Source organism: Eschrichtius robustus, chromosome 19 (genome assembly GCF_028021215.1).
Source record: "Eschrichtius robustus isolate mEscRob2 chromosome 19, mEscRob2.pri, whole genome shotgun sequence".
NCBI lineage: Eukaryota > Metazoa > Chordata > Mammalia > Artiodactyla > Eschrichtiidae > Eschrichtius > Eschrichtius robustus.
This window is the reverse complement of record NC_090842.1, coordinates 31,378,323-31,399,709: the sequence shown is the minus strand read 5'-3', so window position 1 is coordinate 31,399,709 and position 21,387 is coordinate 31,378,323. Positions and strand designations below refer to the sequence as shown.

General features: G+C 38.9%; 1 protein-coding gene across 1 annotated transcript in view; it reads left to right on the top strand.

Moving 5' to 3' along the window:
• Positions 1–21,387, top strand: part of FTO (FTO alpha-ketoglutarate dependent dioxygenase) — a 371,459-nt gene that overhangs the window by 131,402 nt on the left and 218,670 nt on the right. The window lies entirely within an intron of this gene.

Genomic DNA, 21,387 nt, shown 5'->3' with positions numbered 1-21,387 from the left:
GCTAAAGGTTTATCAATTTTGTTTATCTTCTCAAAGAACCAGCTTTTAGTTTTATTGATCTTTGCTATTGTTTTCTTTGTTTCTATTTCATTTATTTCTGCTCTGATCTTTATGATTTCTTTCCTTCTACTAACTTTGGGCTTTGTTTGTTCTTCTTTCTCTAGTTCCTTTAGGTGTAAGGTTAGATTGTTTATTTGAGATTTTTCTTGTTTCTTGAGGTAAGATTGTATTGCTATAAACTTCCCTCTTAGATCTGCTTTTACTGCATCCCATAGGTTACGGATTGTCGAGTTTTCGTTGTCATTTATCTCTAGGTATTTTTTGATTTCTTCTTTGATTTCTTCAGTGATCTCTTAGTTATTTAGTAATGTATTGTTTAGCCTGCATGTGTTTGTGTTTTTTACATTTTTTTCCCTGTAACTGATTTCTAATCTCATAGCGTTGTGGTTGGAAAAGATGCTTGATATGATTTCAGTTTTCTTAAATTTACCGAGGCTTGATTTATGACCCAACATGTGATCTCTCCTGGAGAATGTTCCGTGTGCACTTGAGAAGAAAGTGTAATCTGCTGTTTTTGGGTGGAATGTCCTATAAATATCAATTAAATTTATCTGGTCTGTTGTGTCATTTAAAGAGTGTGTTTCCTTATTAATTTTCTGTCTGGATGATCTGTCCATTGGTGTAAGTGAGGTGCTAAAGTCCCCCACTATTACTGTATTACTGTTGATTTCCACTTTATGGCCATTAGCATTTTCCTTATGTATTGAGGTGCTCCTATGTTAGGTGCATATACATTTATAATTGTGATATCTTCTTCTTGGATTGATCTCTTGATCATTATGTGGTGTCCTTCCTTGTCTCTTGTAACATTTTTTATTTTAAAGTCTATTTTATCTGATATGAGTATTGCTACTCCAGCTTTCTGTTGATTTCCATTTGCATGGAATATCTTTTTCCATCCCCTCACTTTCAGTCTGTATGTGTCCCTAAGTCTGAAGTGGGTCTCTTTTAGACAGCATATATATGGGTATCGTTTTTGTATCCATTCAGTGAGCCTGTGTTTTTTGGTTGGAGCATTTAATCCATTCACGTTTAAGGTAATTATCGATATGTATGTTCCTATTACCATTTTCTTAATTGTTATGGGTTTGTTTTTGTAGGTCCTTTTCTTCTCTTGTGTTTCCCACTTAGAGAAGTTGCTTTAGCATTTGTTGTAGAGCTGGTTTGGTGGTGTTGTATTCTCTTAGCTTTTGCTTGTCTGTAAAGCTTTTGATTTCTCCATTGAATCTGAATGCGATCCTTGCCGGGTAGAGTAATCTTGGTTGTAGGTTCTTCCCTTTCATCACTTTAAATATATCCTGCCACTCCCTTCTGGCTTTTAGAGTTTCTGCTGAGAAATCAGCTGTTAACCTTATGGGAGTTTCCTTTTATGTTACTTGTCGTTTTTCCCTTGTTGCTTTTAATAATTTTTCTTTGTCTTTAATTTTTGTCAATTTGATTACTATGTGTCTCAGTGTGTTTCTCCTTGGATTTATCCTGTATGGGACTCTCTGCGCTTCCTGGACTTGGGTGGCTGTTTCCTTTCCCATGTTAGGGAAGTTTTCGACTATAATCTCTTCAAATATCTTCTCAGGTCCTTTCTCTCTCTCTTCTCTTTCTGGGACCCTATAACGTGAATGTTGGTACATTTAATGTTATCCCAGAGGTCTCTTAGGCTGTCTTCATTTCTTTTCATTCTTTTTTCTTTATCCTGTTCCGTGGCAGTGAATTCCACCGTTCTGTGTTCCAGGTCACTTATCCATTCTTCTGCCTCAGTTATTCTGCTGTTGATTCCTTCTAGTGTATTTTTTATTTCAGTTATTGTATTGTTCATCTCTTTGTTTGTTCTTTAATTGTTCTAGGTGTTTGTTCGTTAATTCTTCTAAGTCTTTGTTAAACATTTCTTGCATCTTCTCGATCTTTGCCTTCATTCTTTTTCCGAGGTCCTGGATCATCTTCACTATCATTATTCTGAATTCTTTTTCTGGAAGGTTGCCTATCTCCAGTTCATTTAGTTGTTTTTCTGGGATTTTATCTTGTTCCTTCATCTGGTACATAGTCCTCTGCCTTTTCATTTTGTCTATCTTTCTGTGAATGTGGTTTTCATTACACAGGCTGCAGGATTGTAGTTCTTCTTGCTTCTGTTGGCTGCTCTCTGTTGGATAAGGCTATCTAAGAGGCTTGTACAAGTTTTGTGATGGGAGGGACTGCTGGTGGGTAGAGCTGGGTGTTGCTCTGATGGGCAGAGCTCAGTAAAACTTTAATCTGCTTGTCTGCTGATGGGTTGGGGCTGGGGTCCCTCCCTGTTGGTTGTTTGGCCTGAGGCAACCCAACACTGGAGACTACCTGGGCTCTTTGGTGGGGCTAATGGCAGACTCTGGGAGGGCTCACACCAAGGAGTACTTCCCAGAACTTCTGCTGCCAGTGTCCTTGTCCCCACGGTGAGCCACAGCCACCCCCTGCCTTTGCAGGAGACCCTCCAACACTAGCAGGTAGGTCTGGTTCAGTCTCCTGTGGGGTCACTGCTCCTTCCCCTGGGTCCTGATGCACACACTACTTTGTGTGTGCCCTCCAAGAGTGGAGTCTCTGTCTCTCCCAGTCCTGTCGAAGTCCTGAAATCAAATCCTGCTAGCTTTTAAAGTCTGATCCTCTGGGAATTCCTCCTCCCATTGCCCAGCCTCCAGGTTGGGAAGCCTGACGTGGGGCTCAGAACCTTCACTCCAGTGGGTGGACTTCTGTGGTATAAGTGTTCTCCAGTCTGTGAGTCACCCACCCATCGGTTATGGGATTTGATTTTATTGTGATTGCGCCCCTCCTACCGTCTCATTGTGGCTTCTCCTTTGTCTTTGGATGTGGGGTATCATTTTTGGTGAGTTCCAGTGTCTTCCTGTTGATGATTGTTCAGCAGTTAGTTGTGATTTTGGTGCTTTCACAAGAGGGAGTGAGAGCACGTCCTTCTACTCTGCCATCTTGAACCAATCTCTCCAATACTGCTAATTTTAAAAATTGCTTTTCTTTTCATTCCCAGTGTTTATGGAGTTCCCCAAATATGCTAAACAGTTTTCAAGATTTTTCATCAGTGCTACTAAATCATCTAAGTCAACTTATCAGTGTGAAGTTTTAAAAATATTTCCCTATCTATATAGGTTTTTGGTGAAAGTTTTTTCTAGTTTTGAATTTAGTTTCTTCTCAAAAACAGCTGACCTGACAACACAGCCTCCCTCCCACCCCTCACCCCCCACCCCAGTTGAGTTTCCCTCATTTCCCTCATTTAGTTCTTTGGGAAGCAGTAATTCAGCTGTGGTCAGGCTAACTGAAGCTGTGGAGTTTGTGGAGCTTTGCTTTTTGTTTCTTTGCTGTAAGTTTTTTGTTTTATTTTTAGACTTTCTCTTTGTTTTCTGATGCACAGTGTGCAAACAGTATCCTTTTTTCCTCGCAAAGCTTCTCAGGGTTTATTCTGTCCTTGGCTCTGATCTGATTATTTAGGGTTGATCTCACTCTTACCTGCCTGGGGGAATCTATTCATGTGTTTGGTTTTAGAGCCAGGAAGCACCAAGGCTCAAACCGAGTATTTATAATAAGAATTATCTCCCAATTAATAGAGTGTTTGTAGGGGGTCCACTGTGTTCTATGTGCTGCATAAGGTTCTGGAGTATTGGAGATGGATAAAACTTGGTCCTTGCCTTCTAGGAATTATGAGTTTGGAGTGGCCCTTTCGGACATTACATCATTAAGTATTTTCCAAATTTCAGTCATTCGCACATCAGCTTCATGGTTTTTGCCATATCCATGTGCTACCCATGCTATTATTACTTATGTAATATTTCTCTCTAGATTAACTCAGTTTTTTTTTCTTTCGTCAAAATGAATTTATTTTGGGAGATTTTATATCACTATCTTAAATGGAAAACCAGTATCACTTGACATAATTAGAAGAGTTGTTAAAAAAAAAAGAGTTTATAGAAAGAAAGTAAAACAGAATTAAGTGCCCACCGCTTTTTGCTGAAGGTCCTGAGCCTCAGTCCTGTTCTGTCTTTAGTAACTGTTATGAAGAGGTGTTAACTGGATCATGGTACCAATCTTGGACTTTGTCCTTCATGTCAGCAGGAAGATTGGAAGATCATTACATAGGGAATTACTTTCTCCTGGTACGATTCAGTGGTAAATTCTTCAGTTCTTCTCATGGATGAGTCCTGCATTTGTTACACACTGATCTAAGTAAGCCCTAAATCTCTTGCCTTCCATTTGCATGTTGCTTTCCAGTTTACAGATCAATTTCACATAAGCAATTTCATTCAGTCTCCAAACAGCCTTGCCAGGGAGAAGGTGCAGGGATTGTTCTGTTCTTTTGTAATTTGCCGAAAGTCACTCACTTCATGTGAGGCAGAACAGGGACCACTGTGGGTTGCAGGTTTCATATATGGTGCTTTTCTTGCTCTAAAAGGGACCATTTAGATTGGATCCCAATTCACTGAAATCTCTAGGTGGGAACGCTTTTAGGGTTAAGGTCATCTCTTTGCCTGCCCCTCCGCTGCTTGCCTCAGCATCTGAGTTTGTATTCTGAAGTCTTTACCCCATTGTTTTGAGCATTATTTGTCGGTAGAACAGATTATTAATTCATTTTTTAATATACCACCTGGATGTGGATATTTACCGTGAGTATAAACGGGTGATAGTTTCAGCCAATAAACCACTTTCCTTTTGGATACTCTGTTGGAGTTTCTATGAATATTTTGCACCTTTAAAAGAAGTGAGAGTCAGAATGGTGCTATTTTTAATAGCTTTATTGATTTTCTGTATTTAAAAAAGTACAAAAGTACTTCTGTACAAAAGTAGTAAATACACATGGTAAAGGCTCAGCTACTTTCTATTAATAACATCTCATGTGTTCTTTTCTGATTGAAAAAGTAATACATGCTCATTGTAGAGAAAAGAAACTCTGAAAAGTATAAAATGAAAGAAGACTATAAAAATCAGATTTATGCCTATTTTAGTACATTCCTTTTCAGTCTTTTTCCTATATGTGCATATATATGTATCTGGAATAACAGTAGTAGATGAATAACTGCTATGTTTATTGGGGACTAATGACAAGTCAGGCCTTCTTGGAATCTTCTCAGTAACCCTGAGAAGTAGATGTTAGCTATATTGAGAAAGAAAAATTTAAGGTTAGAGCGATGTCGTTACTTAGCCATGGTTACACAGCAGGTAAGAGGCGTGGATTGGAACTTGTCACTTTAGCCCACTTGGGCTCTGACACCTGTGTCAGGCCATCCCCTCCCCACCACCTGGAGTCCCTCCTCACCCCACTGCGGCGCTGACCCCTGCTTTGGGCTTCTGTGCCTTCCTCCTCCTCCCTCAGCGTGATGCCTAAGTTGTTCGGAAGGGCACAAAAGAAGGTGACAGTGGTGGTGTGTTTGCTTCTTTCTTTTCCATTTCCTTTTTTTAAAAATTTTTTTTAAATTAAAAAAAATTTTTTATCATCTTTATTGGAGTATAATTGTTTTATAATGGTGTGTTAGTTTCTGCTGTATAACAAAGTGAATCAGCTATATGCCTATGTATATCCCCATATCTCCTCCCTCTTGTGTCTCCCTCCCACCCTCCCTATCCCACCCCTCTAGGTGGTCACAAAACACTGAGCTGATATCCCTGTGCTATGAGGCTGCTTCCCACTAGCTCTCTGTTTTACATTTGGTAGTGTATGTTATGTCCATGCCACTCTCTCACTTCGTCCCAGCTTTGCATTTCTTTTTAAAATTATGTTTTTCTTGGCTCAGAAAAACATTAAAAATGAAAATATTAAATAATTATGTTGTCCTTTAACTTATATATTATAATGAATATACATTTTAAAATATACATTGTTTCCCTTTTTCTGTTGTAGGTGATAAACAGAAGTATGTTATTATTTTATAGGAGCTGATATCCAAGACATACTATCTAGTCCTGATTTCCCAACTCCTGTCCTCAGATATAGGTGAAATAACTGATAACCTACTGAACTGGGCCAAGCATAGCCCACTGTACCCAAAGTTTGTATTTAGAATCTATTTTCTTATTAAGGTGTCATGTTTGATTTCTAAAATGAATTTTCCCACACCTCCTCTTAGCCAAAACAAGACAAAGATAAAAGCAACCGTGGTCTAAAGCTACCTTTTCTCTTTACTTTTTAAAAGCCAAATACTATAAAGAGCCTTGTGGAGGGACCCCAGCCCTGTGCTGATATCTGAAATCTGAACTTCATAGCACTTATGAAAAGGAAACAGTTTAGCTCAATTTATAATAATATATTGGTCTGCAGAGGAAGTGCAGACTGAACCCTGCTGTCTCAAGTAAATACTCCAGGGGTGTCTGATGGGGAACGTGTCGGGTGCCTGTAATAAATCCACTGCCTGTGGAATTGAGTGAAGGCCCTGCTTGCAGTGCCTGAGGACACGCTTAACTGGGGTTGTCACGGTTTTACTTTTAAATTGGAATCTTTGCCCTAATCTCAGAGTTAGACATGACCAGATTTGCAAACAGATTTACAATTTTCACTAATTTTCCAACCAGGACTTCAAAACACACTTAGAGAAGAAAAAAAAACACACTCTGGTTTTTCTCAGAGTAGGATGATTTACTTTGCCACAGATGTTTTCCATAGACTGAATGCAGCCAGGGAGTTAGGGACTTAAAGGTGGCTTGGAGACAAACTGTGGGTTTGTTTTTTTGTGGAACAGATTATACAGTTCAAGGGACATCAGCCAAATTATGTTCATTAACCAGGAGCTGAGTGTGGAGGTGGGATGGTTCAGGACGAAGGTGAGTGCTAGGTAAATATTTTGGGCAATGCCCCCCCCCATTTGTTATCATTTTTTACATGACACTCTTCAAGACTCTGTTCTATCGCCTCTCTTTACTTTTGTTTCCTTAAATCCAACTACATCTCATTTTCACATATGTGTCATTACTATACCCATCAGCTATTTCAAAGCTTTAGTTGCCAAGTAAAAATTCCATGGCAAAAAAAGAAAACAGCAATATAAATTGAAATGCACAGTATTTCTTTTTTGGGTTGGCATTCCCTCACCAGCAGTTCAGGGTAGAATAATGGAAAGGCCATTTCCCATCAGGTGACCAGGTTCCAGACTCCCCTCTTGTCCGTTGGCTGTGCATTGTTAGTTCCCCTCTGAGCCTCTGCCTCCACTGAAAAACTAGTGCTTCACGATACTTGCTTCCCAGGGTTATTGTGAGGCCAAATCAGAAAGTATATGGGAAAGTGCTTTGTAAACTACGACTTGAACATGGCGACTCATTATGAAGGCTGGGACCTGGGTCATGGTGTATTGGAGAACCAGTGAGGGAGGGGGTGACGGAAGCTTGCTGAGTGTTGTGTTCTTACCCTGCTTCATGCCCTGAGTTTAGCCAGCTTTGCACCTAACCATTCCATGTATATATGTCCATAGCCATATAAAGGAACTACAAGAAAGGGAAATCTCCCCAGTTGATTCTTGAGGGTGAGAAGAGTTGACATCTGGCCATTGTTGAATCAGGGCTCTTGGTAACCACAGTCTTACTTTGGTGGGGGCCAGGTTTACTTACAGAGCCTGGCCCATGGATTTTTCTAGATGAGGTTCACCTTCTCTGAAATACCTATGTCTTAGAGCAGCAAGTCCCGGCGCACCGTGAACGTTTGATGTGGTATAACCTGAAAATGTGCCACGCTTCTATTTCTGGAGCCAACCCGAGCCCTCGAGTTGGAGCCCGTAGCTCTGTGAGCAGGAAGAACAGAAGCCTCTCGGAGTTTACCTGGGGCTCCTCTGGGACTTCGCTTGGTGACCATAGTATCTTTGTAAATCCTCCAGATGTCCCTCAATCCTGCCCTGATTTAGACCTTTTATTCAAAGGAAAAGGCTTTTGTTATTTCTTCCTCTGACCCCATTCCCTTCCTCCTCCAACCTCTGACTGACCAACTAAAGTAAAAAGTACCTGTAATATATGGCTTAATCATAAATTCTGAATAATTATACTTTATTACCTCTCATGGGTCTTGAAACCGTAGGTGCTACGTTCTGCTTTCTGCCGAGGCACGGGAATAATACAGAAACAGTAATAAATTAGAACTTCAGGCTGCAGTCAGTAAGCTTGAGGAATTGGCATTTAAGTGGAAAGTGCTTGAACAGCCAAATGAGCACCTGTCATGTTTATTTTCGCTTTGAAAAGTAGGAACATGACAGTATAGTTTCAACCGCTTGTCCAATGTGAACTTAACTGTGTTCTCCTTCCCTGCTCAGCAACTGCAGTATTTGCTTCTTGCTGTTCACTTTTTTACAGGGTTGAGGATGTGTCTCTTCTCCTGAAACTTTCGCTCTAAAAGATGCCCCTAAAGGCTGACGTTTTCAAACTTGGGCTTTTTTGACTTGATACCGGATTTTTTTGGTATTCAGTTGAATTGGGGAGAGGGCACAGCAGGTGTCATAGGCTCTGAGGATAGGAACCTGAGTGTGTTCCTAGGTACTTGGAAGGATTTGCCTCTCTTACACTTTCTTATCATATCCAGTCTTTTTGCTTATTTCTGTAGTATTTATGTTGTGAACTTTACTTGACGCGCATGTGATGAGTACCTACTGAGGGTCAGGCACTGTGCTGGAGGCTTTGATATATTTCATTTATTTCTCATAACAAGCCTGTCAGGTAGGTAGTTGTCCCCTTCTGAGCCCCATTTTTTTCCCAGCAAAGAAAATCGATGGGGATTGACTGCTAGTGGGTACCTGGTTTCTTTCAGGGGTATGAAAATACTCTGAAATTAGTCTGTTGTGGTTGCCCAGTCCTGTGAACACACTAGAAGGCAGTGAGTTGTTTGGTATGTGGATTACAGTTCCATGAAGGCTTCTTTAAAAAAGGAAATTGAGGCTCAGAGAGGTAAAACCACTTGTTCAAGGTGACATACATAGTGAAGCTTGTGTTTGAATCCAGGTTTTTCTGAGACCAAAGCTGTTCTTTCTTCCACTTGGCTAGCTCTACTAATTATATAGTCATGGAATCTTTTTTCGTTAAAAGTGTGGAAAAAAGAATATTAATTGAACGATTAATAGATGAATGCACATGTATTCTGCACATATATTCTTAGATTCAAACAATATGGAAGTGTATAGAATAAAATGTGGAACTACTCTTTTACCTTCCTCTATCTGGTCCTTTTGTAAGCCTTAACATAAATATAGTTATGTTAAAATATTTACATCTATGTTACTGCTGCTTTTTAAAAAAAAACACAAATGGGACTTTATATATGTGTGTGTGTGTGTGTGTGTGTGTGTGTGTGTGTATATGTATAGATATATTACTAGAATACTTGCTTTTTTTTTAACTTAATATATCCTGGAGATCTTTCCTGTCAGTACCTCATTCATATTATTGTTAGTAATATATTAAAAATAATACTTATACTAGGAAATAAAAATTCAAACAGTGGAGCTTGATCTAAAATGTAAAGTGAAAAACTCTTTGCCATCTACCCCCAAGTTCCATTTCTTAGAAGTAACTACTTTTCACTGTATTTGCATTTCATTCTTTTAGTGATTCTCTCCTTCTTAACTCATAAAATATGCTTAATACTTCAGTATTTTCATCCAGCAACTTTAAGGACTATCAGTTTTTTCATGAAGAGAAATGTGGAATCGGCTCTCTTATACTCTTTCTTACTCTTGCTAACTTTTGTTAGTTAACGTTTTAGGGTTTTTTCTGTTAATTGATTCCCTTTGTACCAAGATACAGATGCTCTCTCTTGACTTCTGGTATTTCAGTCGTAGCATTACTTTCACATTTTTGAAGTTCATAACGATTACGTACTGATCTGTAATTTTGATGGGACGACCATGCTTCCTTTGTATATGGATTCTGAAATTTGAAAACCAGTACCTCACAGTGCTAATGTGTGTGTTATTAACTGTAGAACCAAATGGAGTGACTGGATGCATACATAGAAGTTGTCATCCACTGTAATTATTAAACCTCTGTCAGATGAGAGGACACGTTGCAAATGTCAGGTCGAAATTTTCTACCTCATCAAAAGCTCGGAATCATGCTCCATTCTTTAGCTAGCTTTGTATTTGAACCATGACTTTCTTGTGTTGCTCTCCCTTTCCCCGGGACTTCATCATTGCCTTTCTGTATTCTTACTGATGGAAGAGTCGTGCCATAGTGATAGCTCTGTGCCACTAGATGTTTTGTCATACTACTTATTTAATGCTTTGATAAACACTGGCTTCTTCAAACCCACCTGGCACAGTTATCATATTGAGATTTCTTCTCGTTGCACTCCTTGGCAAATTTCATTTTTACTTGGGTCCTGTGTCTTTTGTCTTTTTTGGAATTTTCTAAAAATGCCTTCTGTCTACTTTAGATTCCGGAAAATGTGTACCCTCTACAGTACCTAACACAGTACTTTGAATATGGTAGGTTCTTTAATAAATATTGAATCAATGAGTGAAATGAACGAACCAAGGGTTGGCTTTTCTCCCCTTCATTCATGGCAATACAGGCAAAAGGAAATATTTATTCTATCCTTGAAAGCTCCTGGCTGGAAAGGGTTTTGAAGACCCTCTGCAAAACAGATGGCCATTCATCTAATACTCTGGGGTCTCCAGAGGCAGCTTTTAGAATCTTCCATGACAGTCTATTCCTTCAGTGAACCATGCTTTACTTCCTTGTGGCTAATCCAAATAACCATGTGGCAACACAGAATTTTCCAAAATGACACAGTGTCTGGATCAGTCTGTACATTCTCCTTCACGTTTTTTATAAGAAAACCACCAAAGGTAACAAAAATGTGTTTGTTTTTTTTAACTGAGGATGGATGTGTTACTATGAATTATGAGGTCCTTTTATTCTCTATGGTTCATTCAATCAGTCACACTGTATTGAGGTAATTGTACATCTGGGTTGGGTAGGTGGAGTTTTCCCCTTTGGCTGGCAGTCTTAATATGCCCTCTTTGGCTATTATGTTATCTCTATAACATGACTCCTAAAAGCACGAGCTGTGGGAAGGAATTTTTTAGGCTTTTAATTTGATTGCATATCCTGTATGCCCTCTTTGCCACTTCTGTAAAGGCAGTGGAGGAATGACCATGAATGAAGCCTTTAAAATTTTTTATTTATTTATTTATTTTTATTAAAATTAAAAAATTTATTTTATTTTATTTTACTATTTTTTTGGCCATGCCACGCAGCTTGTGGGATCTTAGTTCCCTGACCAGGGATTGAACCCAGGACTAGACCAGGAATGAATTTGACTTTCCTGAATCAGTCAGTCCCTGCAACAGATTTCAAGGCCAGACTGTATACCCTATGATGGCAGATTCGTTAAACTCTTCCTGTGGAATAATTCTTCTAGGCCCAATAACCATTTAAAATTTTTAAAAAGATATAAATTATAGTCCTTGGTAAGTTCATTATAGTGGCTTTATCCTAAAATTGGTCCTGGTGCAAACCTTTCTCCTTATATTTGTTCATACTGTTCCTTCCACCTTGTCATGTTTTCCCCTTGTGAGTTTACATGTGTAACTCACCTATTTAGGGGTGACATTAAAAAAATTTAATACCCACAATGGCAGGGGCACCAACTATTCATTGTGTTTGCCATAACTCTCTTTCCCCTCTGGACTGTAGCAATTGATACAGAAGTCTTATCTACTAGAGCTAAGCTTTTTCAGAGCCAGTATTATATTATATATATTCTTGTGCTATACACAGCACTTAGTACCTTGTGCAGAATAGGAACTTGCTGAGAATCTGGAGAGAACAGCCTTTTTTTCCTCCCTAAGTGTTAACCAGAAACCATAACTATCTTCCTCAGTTGTCAGTGTAAAATCAGATGCGAGATAGGAGTGACTAAAGAGAGAAGTCAAAAGGTATATGAAGGAACAGAACTTAGAGGTTTAAGTGGCTGCTTCTGTTTCATTCATTAACTTCATTTTGGAAGTTCTGGTGCCCAGAGTTCACTGTAGTAGAGGGTGATGTGATGGCTCTGTGTATACAAAATAGGGAGAGGAGAAACTTCATTCAAATTTTCTGTTATCCTAACCTCTGTTCCTTCTCATCTCTCCATTTCCACAATCCCCTCTGCCCTCCTGTCTCTTGGGAAGAGTTGCCACCTGGAAGAGTAAAGGCAGCCCTTCCCAAAGTGGGATTAAAGTTCTTTTTGCCTATTTAGAAAGCAAGAATGAATGATTAACCTCAAGAATGTATTCTCTTCAAAGCCTAACTATAAACTAAGCATTCCGTAAAAGTTAATTTCAAAAAAAAAAAAAAAGAGAGAGAGAAAGGTGTGTACCCTGAGGTCATCTTCACCTCTGTACTTGTTTTTATGAAAGAGTTTTTAGTCCCCTGGAAAATTATATTGGGGAAGGTTTAAAAAACTAACCAAAACTCTTATCACCCACACTGACTGCAGTGTTCTGTCATTTTTATTTGGGGAATGAATATCTCTTTTCTGAGGATCTCTTCATTGAACATTTCCCTTTGGATTTTTAAAAAATCATCATACTTACTGTTCTAGTTTTTTATTGCTAGGTACAAAAGTAATAATATATGTCATCCAGTCAAAGGTGCTATCAATTTTAAGATGTATTCCAAATTCAGAGATGTTAAATATGAAGAAAAATTAGAATTGATGGTCATTGTAGAAAATTTACAAACTCTAAGAAAGTATAAACTGGATAACAAAAATACATCATAATATCACCACACAGAGATAACATCATTCATAACTATTTGGTCTAATTCCTTCTAGTGTTTTTTCCTATACTTGGGAATATGTTTATTTATTTTTTTAGAAAATTAATATCACGTTAGGTATAATGTTTTATATCTTGTTTTTTCCAACATTTTTATATCTTGAACATTTTTCCCTATTAAATATTCTTTGAAAATGTGATTTTTAAAAAACGCCTTAAATAGTAATCCCCTAGTTTTGTCATGCCATTCACTTCCAGTGCTTTGGTATCCTATATATCGCCCTGTGAACATCTTTGTATATACATCTTTGTCTGCACCTGTAAGTATTTCTCTAGGAAAAGTTACCAGGAGTGGGATACCTGGGTGAGGGTGAGAGTGTCGATATGTAAAGACTGTCAGACGGTTAATCAGAAAGACTGTTTTCAGTTTACCTTCCTACCTACAGTGTATGAAACGTGGTTATCAGTTACTTCTACCAGCCTATTTATCTCACCCGAGGCAACACTGGGCATTACGATTTAAAAATATTTCTGCCAGTTTAATGAGTGAAAATAACATGAGTGTGACTTACTATACCTACACATATTCATATCTCCTTGAACGGATATAGGATTCTTGAGTAACAATCTTTCCACCTTAAAACTCTATAGATATTGTCCCCTTGACCTCTGATGTTTGATGTTAGGGAGATATCTGAGATCATCTTCAAATTGATTATATTGTGGCAAACTGTGTTTTTTTCCTGTGGACATTTGTAGTATTTTATATTTAATTTTTGAACAGACTATGTTTATATACTTGGTCAGCCATTTTGTAGTACAGACTCAGGCCTTTTCACAACTTTGGAAAATATTCTTCTGTTATTTCTTTGATTATTCTTTCATTTCTCTGTTTTCTTCTTTCTTCCCTAAGATTCCTGTTATATCTGTTTTGGCTTCCAGAATCTGCCCCTCATGTCTTATTTATTCTGTCACTAGTTTTTGTTTTCCCTCCGAGTTCTGGGAGAATTTCTTGAGTTCTCATTTACTTCGGTAATTTGATTTTTCTGCAGCATGCCTTCTGTTGTTCACTCCAGCTATTATCATTTTAAATGAAGCCATACGTATTAAAAACAAGTCAACTCCAAGCAACCTTTCCTGATCTCGTGCTGTTCCATCCTCACAGCTGCTTGCCCCATTTTCACAGGTGCAGTGCCCTCTTGAATCAAGCAGCTTCTTGAAATACTGAGAAGTTTACAAAATTTTTTTCTGTCCATTTGAGTAACACCTTTTCCGAAGAGACAGTTTCTGTCAAACTGGTTCCTTTCCTTAGAACTGTAATACTTTTGCCTGAGTCTAGTGATTTTTCCTTGTCTGTTTTTCCTTATGGAAAAAGGACTAGCACCGGCTGATAGGCAAGTCGGTGTTAAGATTGGTTCTGTGAAAACTTAGTATAGGTTCCTGACCAAATCCTTCACTTGAAGGAGGAGGAAGAAAATGCATCTTTGCAGGGCCAGATGAGAGAGTTGATGAACTGGAGTGTACTGAATGACTTGTTTTTGTCTTTGTGTTGTATAGATGCTCACAGTATGGGCAAACCCTGGCAGCTTTGGGACCATTCCTGGCATACCTGCTCGCTCCGGTTTCTTACCTCCACAATGCCTGGTTCTCTTCTCAAAACGATGACTTGCGCCAGCAACACATCTGGGAGTCTATGGGTCCCACGGGTTGTGTGCATTTAATACCGTCCTGCAGAGGCTACAGGCCTCTGGGTGCCCTGTAGCCTCTCCTTCCCTTCTGCTCTGCACCTTCTGAGCTAGAGGGGGAGTACTCCTCTCAGGATCTGCTTGATATATTTATCAGGATGCTGCCCTTTTTTTTTTTTTTTAAGTCCCCCTTTGTTCCTCCACTATATCCCATGGCCAGCTCTGTTCTAACACTTAGCCAGTTTCACCTCACTCATGTCATGGTAAAATCCTTACGGACAAGATCATGTCATTCAGCTCTGCATCTCCAGAACTTAGTATAGCTTCTGCCATAAAGGGATGCCAGATAAATAAATTAGGGCTAAATGAGTGCTCTTGAATTGGGGTCCCCAAATGATACACAAGCAGCTGCTTTGGTCAGCATTACCCAAGGACAGTGCCCCTCAACCCTCCTCTGCATGAGAATCCCCTGGGACAGTTTTAAGAATACAGTGCCTGGGCCTCAACTCTAGAAATTCTTTTTTATTATTATTATTATTTATTTATTTTTTGGCTGCGTTGGGTCTTCTTTGCTGCACGCGGGCTTTCTCTAGTTGAGGCGAGTGGGGGCTACTCTTTGTTGAGGTGCGTGGGCTTCTCATTGTGGTGGCTTCTCTTGTTGCAGACCACGGGCTCTAGGTGTGTGGGCTTCAGTAGTTGTGGCGCACGGGCTTAGTTGCTCCGCGGCATGTGGGATCTTCCCGGACCAGGGCTAGAACCTACGTCCCCTGCATTGGCAGGTGGATTCCTATCCACTGCGCCACCGGGGAAACCCAACCCCAGAAATTCTGATGAAGCTAATCTGTTGTGGGTCCAGGGCGTCAGTATTTTTTTTTTTAAATTGAAATATAGTTGATTTACATTAGGGTGCTGCCCTTCTTTAATCTCATTCCACTTATACTGTATCCAGCACAATTCCTTGTAATTTCTGGCGTATTGAGAACCTTTCCCTGATGTTGAGCACTGAAGGAAGTCTTAAATTCTTTTACTATTTCATTGATCGTCTCATTGGGAATCTAGGAATGGGGTAGGTAGAGGCCTGGGTCTCTACTGTCATCTTGCCAGGAAGCCTCCCCTCCCCCCCTTTCGTTGGCTATTAAATTCTGAAAACGTTCTCAGTCATGGATGTCCCCAGATCTAGGAAAAATAAGGTCATAAATATTAAGATTGAGGGATGAGAATGGACAGGTGAGTAAGAATGAAAAGCTTCAGTGATTGTGTGCACCTGGGAAGATTGGATTTCAGTATTGGGCTTATTTAGCTCAGGAGTGCCTTTAGCCAAGCTCCTGATTGTTACTTTAAGAAATTTGGGGATGCAGTAGCCTCTGGTGACACACTGGACAACAGAACCGGGGAAATAAGGGCTGGGTTAAACTTAGCGTGGCCAACTGTCCCAGATAGTCTGGTGTGGGAGTGGGGATCTCAGGATTCGGGCCTTCAGTGTTACAACCAGGAAAGCCCTGGGCATGAATTGATCACCCTAGCGTCAATTATGCCACTGCATCTGTGGTCTCTTATATATGAGATGAGATTTCATGCTACAGTGAACGTCCAGCGTTCTCCCTCACCCACTGATAGAGCACGCAGCATTTAGCCTGCAAAGAGTAAGAGCTTCTTTTCCATTTGTTTTGTTGAATAAATTCTACAAACTCTGATTCCACTTGAGTAGAGAGTCAGTTTTTAGCTGTATTCTGAGATAGCTCTGGAAAACTGTCATTCTTTAGTGTTTTCTTTCTAAAAATTTTTAGCATTAGTCTTTAAAGCTGGGCATGTCTTTAGTGTATCCTTTGAGACGTGAGATGTACCATCCGTGAGGCTTGAGCCACTTTCATAGACTTAGAATTTTAGATAAATTAGAAGCTCTTCAGTGAAAATTAACGGGGTTCTTTCTAAAAGTCATAAAGGATTAGAGACATTTGGGAGCAATCTCAAAAGAGTTGTTTGATTAGAGAGTTGCCAAGGATTTAAATAAAGGTACAAGCCTTGGAGTATTACTTCTAATGTTGTGTTTGCCGCTTGGCCTGCCTCAGATTAGTGGCCCCTCAGTGGAACAAAAGCACTTAACAGATCTGTTTATTAAGATGATTTTTTTTCCTCCTTATGATGTCTTTAGAGCCTACTGTTAATAGCCTGGGAGTGATAAGGCTTTTATTTGGGTAGGTGAGAAGGGCATCTATGTATTTCTTTTGTTTGTTTGTTTGATCTCCTTTTTAAATTTTATTTTATTTTTGGCTGCACCACGCAGCATGTAGGATCGTAGTTCCCCAACCAGGGATCAAACCCGCACCCCCTGCATTGGAAGCACGGAGTCTTAAACCACTGGACCACCAGGGAAGTCCCCAGCATCTATGTGTTTCTTAGAAATTGTTTCAACTCTTTATGAGCACCTGGGCCTGGGGAAACTCCTCCAACCTCTGCTTTCTGTTTTTGTTTTGTGTGTTTGTTTGGCTTTGAATCCCCCTTTAGATAAAATAGTTCAGATCTACCAGAAATTCTCAGGTGTGTCCTTAAGCAGAATCCTCAGAGAGAGCAAACTGGGGAAGAGAATGGACATTCAGTCCTCTTCAGGCCTTAAGCCACACTTCTGAACCCAAGTCAGCAGAGGTTGGATCTGTTTTGATCCTCTATATTAGCTTTCCTTGTCTTTACATTTGCCTTTAATACTCCAAATGTATCACTGCTGTTTTTATCCTCACCTTTCATTGCATCTTGTGCTATCTGTTCATACAGTGTCCGAATATTTTGTGACTTACTCACCTTCAACCTGTTGTTCCTGTGAAAATCCCAAAAGTTGCTCTTAATTTCACTCTTTCCATCCCTTCACTTACCCATCCATTAGCAGGTCCTATTATTTTTCCTCTAAAACATTCTGAATCTGATCGCTGCTCACCGTCTCCCCTGCTGTCACCAGGTTTTTGTGGGGACATATTTTCAGCTCATTTAGGTGACTATCAAGCAGTGCGGTTGCTGGGTCTGATGGTAAGAGCGTGTTTAATTTTGAAAGAAACTGCCAAACTGTCTTCCAAAGTGGCTGTACCATTTCGCATACACGCCAGCAATGAATGAGAGTTCCTGTTGCTCCACATCCTCACCAGCGTTTGATGTTGTCTGTGTTCTGGATTTTAGCCATTCTAATAGCTGTGTAGTGGGTATTTGTTTTAATTTACACTTCCATGACAAAGGTGGTGGAGCATCTTTTCATGTGCTTATTACAATCTGTCTATCTTCTTTGTCTGTTCAGGTCTTCTGTCCATTTTTTAATGAGTTGTTTGTTTTCCTATTGTTGAGTTTTAAGAGTTCTTTGTATACTTTAGACAACAGTTCTTTATCGAACACGTTCTTCACAAATATTTTGTATGAGTCCAAGGCTTGTCTTCTTAATCTCTTGACGGTGTCTCTCACAGAACAGATTTTAATTTTTATGAAGTCCGGTTTATCAATTTTGTCTTTCATGGATTGTGCCTTCAGTGGCACCTAAAAAGTCACTGTCACCCTCAAGGTCATCTGGATTTCCTCTTAAGTGTTTTATATGTACACGTTTTACATTTAGGTCTATAATCCATTTTGAGTATATTTTTGCATGTAGATGTACAGTTGTTCCAGCATTGCTTTTGAAGAGACTATTGAAGTCTTCCCTTCACTTCCATCTTCTGGAAGAGATTGTAAAGAGTTGGTATTATTTCTTACTTAAATGTTTGGTAGAATTCACTAGTGAACCTATTTGGGCCTGGAGCTTTCTGTTTTGAAAGGCTATTATTTATTGATTCAATTACCTTAGTAGCTACAGGCCTATTCAGTTTGTCTGTTTCTATTTGTGTGAGTTTTGGCAGATTGTGTCTTTCAAGGAATTGGTCCATTTCATCTAGGTTATCAAATTTGTGGGCATAGAACTGTTCACGTTATTACTTTATTTTCCTTTTAACATCCATAGGTTCTATAGTGATATCCTCTTTTTGTGTGTTCTGTCCTTTTTTTTTTTTTTTTGGCCTGCATAGAAGCTTATTGATTTTATTGATCTTTTCAAAGAATCAGCTTTATTTCAGTGTTTTTCTCTATGGATTTTCTGTTTTTGATTTTATTAATTTCTGCTTTTATTTTTATTATTTCTTTTATTTTGCTTACTTTAAGTTTAACTTGCTCTACTTTTTCTAGTTTCCTAAGGTGGAAGCTTATTGATTTTAGATCTTTCTTCTTTTCTAACATGCATTTAATGCTACAGATTTTCCTCTTGGCACTGCTTTTACGTATCACACAGATTTTGCTATTTTGTATCGTTATTTTCATTTGGTTAAAGGTATTTTAAAATTTCTCTTGTGATTTCTTCTTTGACCGTGTGTTATTTAGAAGTGTGTTCTTTATTCTCTGAGTATTTTAGAATTTTCCAGCTATCTTTCTGTTACTGATGTCTAGTTTACTTTCTTTGTGGTCTGAGAGCAGACATTGTATGATTTCAATTTTTAAAAAATTTGTAAAGGTGTGATTTTTGTTCAAGAATGTAGTCTATTTTGATGAATGTTTCACATGACCTTGAGAAGATTGTGTAATCTGCTGTTGTTGGATGAAGTAGCATATAGATGTCAATTAAGTTGATTGATGGTGCTCTTGAGTTCCGCTGTGTCCTGACTGATTTTCTGCTGATGGATCTATTCACTTCTTTTAGGGGATGTTGAAGTCTCTAACTATAATAGTGGATATGTCTGTTTCTTCTTGCTGTTCTATTAGTTCTTGCCTCACATACTTTGATGCTTTATTATAAGACAGACACACCTTAAGGGTTGTTACCTCTTCTTGGAGAATTACCCCTTTATCATTACGTAATGCCCCGCTATATCCCTGATAATTTTTCTTGCTTTGAAGTCTGCTGTATCTGAAATTCATATAGGTACTCCAGCTTTATTTTTGATTAGTGTTTCCATGATATATCTTTTTCCATCCCTTTACTTTTAATCTATATGTGTATTCATATTTAAAGTGAGTTTCTTAGAGACAATATATAGTTGGGTCTTGTTTTTTCATCCACTCTGACCATCTCTGCCTTTTAATTAGTGTACTTAGGCCATTGACATTTAAAGTGATTACTGATATAGTTAGGTTGAAATCTATCTTATTTGTTAATGTTTTCTATTTGTTGCCCTTGTTCTTTGTTCTTATTTTTCTCTTTGGTCATCATTAAAAAAAATTTTTTTTTCTGTCATTCTCCCTCCTCTGAGACTCAAATTACATTTATGTTAAAATGCTTAATATTGTCTCATAGGGCATGGATGCTCTTTCAGTTTTTTATAGTGTTTTTCCTCTGTGTGCTTCATTTTGGGTAGTTTCTGTTCCTGTGTATTCTACTTCACTTATCTTTTCCTCTGCAGTGTCTAAAGTGCTGTTAATCTCTTCAATGTGATTTTTATTTCATTTACTATATTTTTCATCTTTAGAAGCTTCATATTATATATATATGAAAGATATGTATATGAAAAAAAGAAAGATGTATTTATCTTGTGTATCATATATATCATATATCTTTTATTTCTCTCTGCTACTTTTTGGTTGAGTACTGGATATGGCAAATTTTATTTATTGGTGCCTGATTTTGTTTTTATTTGTCTTTTTTTTTTAACCTATGGGTACTGAGAGCCATAGGTGATTTTTATTTTACTTTATTTGTTTTATTTTTAAAATTTTTTATTTATTTATGGCTGCATTGGGTCTTTGTTGCTGCATACGGACTTTAGTTGTGGCGAGCGGGGGCTACTCTTCATTGCGGTGTGTGGGCTTCTCACTGCGGTGGCTTCTACTCTTTGTTGCGGAGCACAGGCTCTAGGCATTCGGGCTTCAGTAGTTGTGGCTCGTGGGCTCAGTAGTTGTGGCTCGTGGGCTCTAGAGCACAGGCTCAGTAGTTGTGGCACGTGGACTTAGTTGCTCTGCGGCATGTGGGATCTTCCTGGACCAGGGCTCAAACCCATGTCCCCTGCATTGGCAGGCGGATTCTCAACCACTGCGCCACCAGGGAAGTCCCGCCTGATTTTGTTATATTCTTCTAAGTAGTGTTGGACTTTGCTCTAGTGAGTAATTAAATTATTTGGAATAAGTTAGATTCTTTTGAGGCTTGCTTTTAAGCTTTTAAGTGGATCTAGGGCAGCCTTTAATGTAGTACTTATTTAACGCTACTACTAAGATTATGCTTTTCTAAAGACTCTATTGTCTCAGGTAGTAGGAACCATTCTGGCTGCTGAGAACACAGAGTATTCCTGGCCCTATGTGAGGTCTGAGATTTGTCTAGCCTATAGCTTTCTGGAACTTCTTTTCCTGCCTGTGGGAAGTTTTCATTCACACATGCACAGAAGAATACGTAGCCAAAGACTTGAAGGAACCCTTCTGTAGATGTCCGCTTACTCTCTCCCTGTGTGGGTTCTTCTGTTCCAGTATTCTGCCTTACAAATCCTTGCTGCCTTGGCCTTCCTAAACTGTAGTCTCTGTCTTCACAACTCAGCAAGAGAGAAAACTGAAAACTCTGAGTTCTGATATCCCCATCCCTACTCTGTGACTTTGAAACTGTTTCTAGCTAGTGTAAACTAAGGCTCACCTATTTTATTTCTCCTATCTTTGGGGTCGCTGTTTTCCAGTGTCAGAAACCTTTGTTTCCTATTTTTGGTCTGTTTTGTAGTTTTTTAGGGTAAGAAGGTAAACCTTGTCATGGTTACTCCATAATGTCCATAAGCAGGAGTCCTGCAATTGGCATTTTGCATTTCCTTTCTTCTGTTTAGAGGTAATTTTATGGGTTGTTTTTGCTGACATGCAGGGGGTGTGGTGGTCTTTGCTTCCTAGTTTAAGTCATTGTCTTTCTTAGTATCTTGCTAAGAAGCCTCTGTTGCTTACATAGGAAATCATGTGTTGCTGGGGACAGTTTGGTTCTC